The sequence below is a fragment of the Acipenser ruthenus genome, chromosome 8 (assembly GCF_902713425.1).
Source record: "Acipenser ruthenus chromosome 8, fAciRut3.2 maternal haplotype, whole genome shotgun sequence".
In the NCBI taxonomy this organism is placed as follows: Eukaryota; Metazoa; Chordata; class Actinopteri; order Acipenseriformes; family Acipenseridae; genus Acipenser; species Acipenser ruthenus.
Window position 1 is genome coordinate 31222315 of NC_081196.1, and position 6705 is coordinate 31229019.

Consider the following 6705-nt stretch of genomic DNA (forward strand, 5'->3'; position numbering starts at 1 on the left):
TAACTACAGGTTCCTTTTTGAATTGTATGTGTAATGATATGGTGTCTGCAATCAGACATGCTAAATCTGCTCTGAACAGATTCATGTAAACCATAAGGGAAAGGACATCAGGCGAGATTTATAACTGGTACCACACACAAATGATATAGTTTGTGTATATTTAAGGCTTTTACCTTATAAGCCTATATTTAAACTGTGGACTCCAGTTGTTCCCTGTACAGCTTAAATGTATATATATTTTAAATATATTTTTTGCTTCCTAACAAATAATGTAATATTAAATATTTTACAGTTGGTAGAAACAAACTTGTATACAAAAGAGGAAGGAAAAATGTTGAGGCTAAACTAAAAGTACTGTCTGGAAAAGTAAACAAACCGTTTGTATTCTGATAAAGTAGAGTGCAAAGAATGCTTAACTCTGGAATAATGTAATACAACAGCAATACTATTTATTTTACAATAGCCTATAATTGATAACCATGTGGGGGCACTACAGCTTTGGGTATGATCAGTTCATTCTGAAAGGATTTTGCAGGAGCCTATTTGCTTAGATTCCTGGTGCCTGTACCTGATTATTTTAATAAAATAAATAAACTGTTTGGTAAAACCCATTTATCCTGCTAGTGCCACCACAGTATAATGTCATTTCCTGTAGAGCAGGTATGCCATCCATGCTTATGAGTATGAAATTATTTGAGGGTTCCTTAGTGTCTGCTGCACAGGAATGGAATTTAGAAAGTTGTGTTAGGATAGATTTCCTTTACTAAAGCATTGGTTAGCAAACAATGTTAGCAAAAAACACAGCTGAGTCCAAAGATATACATAAAAAGCAATGATAATGTTTTTATTGGACAGCACAGTTAAAAGAAGCAACACAGTGTTAAAATATACAAGTGGTCAATTACAGACTTTCCATCATAATTAAGATTTATCAAAACAGTCATTTTTAAATGCCACAGTGCAAACGGCAATATTGTGCCTTTAAAAAAGTGCTTAGTGTGTTAAGGAAAAGTACGTTTTATTAACCAGGCTTAAATTACAGAACAAAACAAACCATTATAAAACACAAAACATTTGATACATTGTCTGTGCAGTGCAGGGAACAGCACAGCGAGGGAAATATCTGTATAGCAAACAATCTATTTACTTTCCATACCATAGGCGCCAATCAGCTACTGACAAGCTAAAAAGTTAGGTTACCTACCGTAACCCTGGTTACCTGAAAGAGAAGACGACCACCAACATTAAGTATGGGATATTCCCTGCCCTAGAGGTAGGTAATACTGAGCTCTCTATATCAGAGCTGCCGAAGGCCCCTTCCTGTGATGACGCACTCGGTCCAGCCTACCGAGGGTACAAAACCGTCACTCACCAGAAGATCTCCCTCTTTTTCCGCCGAACTCGTGAGGGCGACCGGAGCGACCTCGTGGTTGGTGGTCATCTTCTCTTTCGGGAAACCAGGGTTACGGTAGGTAACCTAACGTTCCCTTTCAAGTTGAAGACGACCACCAACATTAAGTATGGGATAATGTACACCAGAGCCGTCGCGAGGGAGAAGGAACAGCAGCATATGATGGACGCACAAGCACTGTCTAACCCAGAGGTTAGCGGTGTGAATTTACACCCTCAAGGACCCTTGTGCCCAAAGACGGCACAGCAGGATCTACCACATTAATGCAGTAGAATCTGGTGAAAGTATGCGGCGTAGCCCAGCTAGCCGCAGTACAAATATCAGACATCGAGGCACCTTAGAAAGGTCCCAAGATGTAGCCAACCCGCTAGCTGAGTGTGCGACTACCCTACCAGGTGGGGCAAGCAAGCACCATTACACACAGTCGAGACTGTGTCCACAATCCAGTGTGACAGACACTGTTTAGAGGGGCTGTCCTAGGGTCTGTGTTCCGTGACAGACAAAGAGCTGGTCAGATTGACGCAGCGCTCTTGTCCTAAGCACGTAACATCTCAATGCCCGCACTGGGCAGAGAAAATTAAATCTCTCATCCTCCGTTGAAGCAACGGAGGTGGATGAAAAGACTCCAGTTCCACAGACTGGTTGATGTGGAAAGCTGTAATTACCTTGGGGAGGAAAGCGGGGTTGGTGCGCAGCGACACTCCGCTTCCATCCTCCTACACGCGCATGCAGGAGCTGTGCACAGACAGCACCTGCAGCTCACGGATCCGTTTTCTGATGGTGATAACTAAGAGGAAGGCTGTCTTCATAGACAGATACTTCAGCTCAATGGAGTTTAAGGGCTCAAACAGGCCTTCGTGAGAGCCTCTAGTACAATATTAAGGCTCCATTCGGAGAGAACAGTCCTCCTAGGAGGGCATAATCACCGTGCGCCTTTTAGGAAATGGGTAGCCAAAAATGCACACCCGGAGACATAGAATCTACGGGGGCATGGCAAGCAGAGATAGCCACTGAATACACCTTCAAGGTAGAAGGTGACCTTCCATCACCAAGCAGTTCTTGTAGGAACTGCAATATGACTGGCCTAGGGCAAGTGATGTGGTAATGGTTTCTAGCCAGACACCAAGCTTGAAAATACTTCCACTTATAGGTATACAAAAAACATAGTGGAGTCTGCCCTAGCGCTCTGCATGGTACCCACAACTGCGTCCGATAGCCCTAGGGCTAGCCAGCGGTCCCTTACAGGGGCCAGGCCCATAGCTGGAACCTGCCTGGCTCCGGGTGCCAAAGAGAGCCTTCTGCCTGACTGAGGAGATCCAACGAAGTGGAATCTCCCAGGGCTGGCTATGCAACAGCTGGCACATGGTCGAAAACCACATTCTCCTGGCCACCTGGAGAACTGACGCTTTCTCTAACCCGACTTTTCATAGTCGGGTTAGAGAAGCATAAAGTAGTGCAGGGCAGACCGATTTAAAGTATTAATGCTACAATCCAAAACAGAGATCACTATGCTGTGTATATTATTCACTGTGTTAGGTCATACGGTACAGTAATAATTTCACATTTTCTTTAAGACAATTTTCATTCGAGAGATCATACACGTAATATGTTGTACACTTTCATTTTTTAAGTTTTGTCTACATAGTGAACATCATAATAATAACATACTAAGCAAGCAATTGCTATACATTGTCTGTGTTAATAACGATTTGGGATGACCAAACTAAAAAGATAGAGAGTAAGATGCACCCTTAATGTGCACACAGATGACTGGGTCTCCTGCAAAGGGCTAAATGATATTAAAAGGAAAACATTAAGAAAATTCTTATGAAGCATCAACATTGTATTGATCCTTTGTGGCATTGTCTGGTATCAATCTTTATTTTATATAGCGGCTTTCATAGTGGACCACCATCACAAAGCGCTATTGAGTCAGAACTGGTACTATTGCCAGATAAGGTTTCACAGAACTACACTAGCTGTTTTTAAACCGACCTTAACTAAATGTGGTTAAAAATCATTCGCTAAAGAGAAAGCGTCCACCTGTAACACAAGGTATGGAGGATTGTTGTTAAGGAAACAGTGAAACTGTACACTACTGTGCAGTAATAAACTATTTCAGTTTATTTCTTTACATTTCTGCTCACCAGGATATGCCCCATGAGTTGACATCTGTTTGGGGTTTCTGGGTGACAGCAGACTTTATGATAGAATATATAGTATCAATCACACTAAAATTATACATTAATAACCAAGCACAAAAAAGATCAATGTGTGCTAAAATTACCTTAAAAACACACCTAGGAAGTAAAACAGATTAGTAGTTACAAAATCCAGAACACCATTTTTAAATGTCCCTGGTGCTTTTTTGCAAATGAGCACCATCCCTTTTCAATTGTGATTTTTGGTACAACAAAATCTTGTATCTCTTTTTGAATATTTATTATGTAGTTATCTGTGCATAATTATCCCCCACTGAGGTTGAAATACCGGAGGGGATATCCTGCAGTGGAGGCGGTCATATGTACATACTTCACATTTTATCTGGAGAAGCGCATATGAAACTTAGTATTAACATTCTTTAGAACAAGTTATCAGTTATCAGAGTATCAGATTATGGGGATAATGTATATGGAGATGTCGGTCTCTCCGTACATCCATCGTCTGTATGTTACACCTTCATTTTTGCATATATCTGATGAACCGCTTATCAAACTGTGATTAAACATTTAATTTCCATTCATTATTCTGTACTATCCTGTACATACTGTTGATATATTTCATTGTCATCAACTTGTAGGTCTGATTTTGAATTTACAGCAATGGCAGTGGATGTATATTACTGACATACTTGTTTTTTCAAAAAGTATGCTGATTATTCTTCAAAAAAAAAAGTCTGTTCTCAAGCAAATGTAAAATTAATACCCTATTCACACAACTTTATATAAGGCTCAACCATGATGTCATTGTGAATGAAGTGAATGTGAATCACTTGGTTTCAATGTGTGTTGATTGTGCATTATTAAGATAGTGTGGATAAAGTGAAACCAAGACAACTGACAAATGGGTTGGCTATCAGTGTACAGTAATTTGGAATGGCTTGGAAGTTTGGGAGACCCTGTTGTGTTTAACAGGCTTCTCATTGATGGCTTCATAGTGAGGTGTGAAGGAAGCCCTAAATGTCTATCTGTTCTTGTGGCAAAGTGCCCCGCCCCTGTGTGCATTTGTGTGATCTGTGTTGTATGTTGCGTGCGTGTGTTAATGTTGGTGTATAGATTGGTACACGGGATATAAACGGGTCTGTGTTTCACGTGTGTTTAAAAAGTGTAGATTTGTATTTAGGCACGAGGAGAGCACAAATCACTTCACGTGCTGGTTAAATGTAATATGTGAGCACGGGGTTGCACAGAATTAATTCACGTGCTGGGATTCAAGTGAATAATTAATTAGTAATTGAATCCCAGCACAACAGTATATATAGACACGTAGCACTCAGTCGGGGGTTGGTGTTCGGTGAGTGGAGAACGGGAGAGAGAGAAGGAGAAAAGAAAGTCAAAAGTAAAGTCAAAAGTAAAGTAAAGTAATTAGTGTTTTCACTCACCGTGTTTGTCCGTTTGTCTGTGCACTGTCTAGTCCGTTTTGTTCGTCTGTTTATTTTGGCTACAAGTGCCGTGTCCTGTGTTTTTGTTGTTAAACCTTTTTATTTGTTAATAAACGCTGAGTGCAGCTCATCATCACCACCGTCTCTGTCTGTGTATTCCTCTCTGGTCTGACGCCACCCACTCTGGCCGTCTTTGTGACAGTTCTCCAGAGAAGCTGCATACTGTGTGTTTCACACATTGAGAATTATGTTTCATATTTAAATGTAATGGAATATGTAATTATTATTATTATTATTATTATTTATTTCTTAGCAGACGCCCTTGTCCAGGGCGAATTACAGTCGTAAACAAAAATACATTTCAAGAATCACAGTACAAGTAATAATACAATTAAGAGCAAGATAAATACAATGACTTTGGTTCTAGCAAGTATAAGTATGACAAAATATGATTCACTAGTGTAAGTGATAGTTACATCAGGATATAATTAAATACAAAATACTACAGATTAAATAACACTTGACAGATTACAGACTCTAAAGTACAGGATTAAATGCAGTAAAATAGGGGGCAGATAAGAGCAAGTAAAGCACATTTAAGGAAGAGTGTCCATAGGGAAAAAAAGAGGAGTTCTACCCCTGATTAACACTAGTCTTGGATTACCTTACCTATAATAACATTAGGCTGTCCAGGATTATGGCTCAGGGTATTTGAAACCAGTTTTTGATGTGTGAAACGGTTTTAGACTTACAGAAGTTTCATGACTACAAAACTTTAGTTAATGCAGTGAAACATACTTTATTTTCTTTTTTAAATTGTTAATTAAAATGTTCAGTTACTGCATAAATGTAGAATAACAGATTATGATAAATTTACATACAGTATGTTAATACATGTTTTTAAAACCAGTACAATATTATTTACTGACTGCATATGCTAATTCTCAAGTATATGGGTGTCAGTCTCTCATGCGTGTTGTGTTATTATTGCTCTCACTTTGTTTCTATCAAAGCTGAAATGCCATATAACCTGTGCTGCAATATTAGCAAGATCATTTGTATTTCTATCTGTGTTTTGTATTTGAGTGGCAAACAGGTTTCAATGAAGGAGGAAGCTTGTGTTTTTTGTCAGCACCATGTATGCTTTTAGTCAGTGCCACTATCTTTGAGTTTTCAGGAAAAATGTATACACAAATGAAAAAGATCACAGGAACATTTTTATCAAGACCGAAACTGTACTTTTACCTGAAAGTGGTTAGCACCATTGTTCTGGTTATGATAAGAATCACTTTGCTCTCTGGAAGCTCATTTCTTTGATGGGATAGGCACACCTCCTGGTTTCACAAGTAGAGGTAAATAGTGTAGTTATGACACTTGCAGTGTATAGTCTCTGTATTTGCCATACCAGGATTGCAATAATATATGCAAAGATGTCTAATTACCATATTATGATTTCAGGTCATGGTTGTATAATCGTGTTTAAAAACAAGTTTGTGGTTCAACACAGTTCAGTAGTTACTATCACAATTCGGCAGATGTTTTTAAAATATCTCTTTGTGCAACTCTTTGTAGACTGTGGAGTTATGAAAAGTTGATATATTATTTACTCCTTCCAATCTGAAAATTTGAAACGCTTTTAGACAGATATTTGTGTACTGTATTAATAAACACAACAACTTGAATTACTGATCGA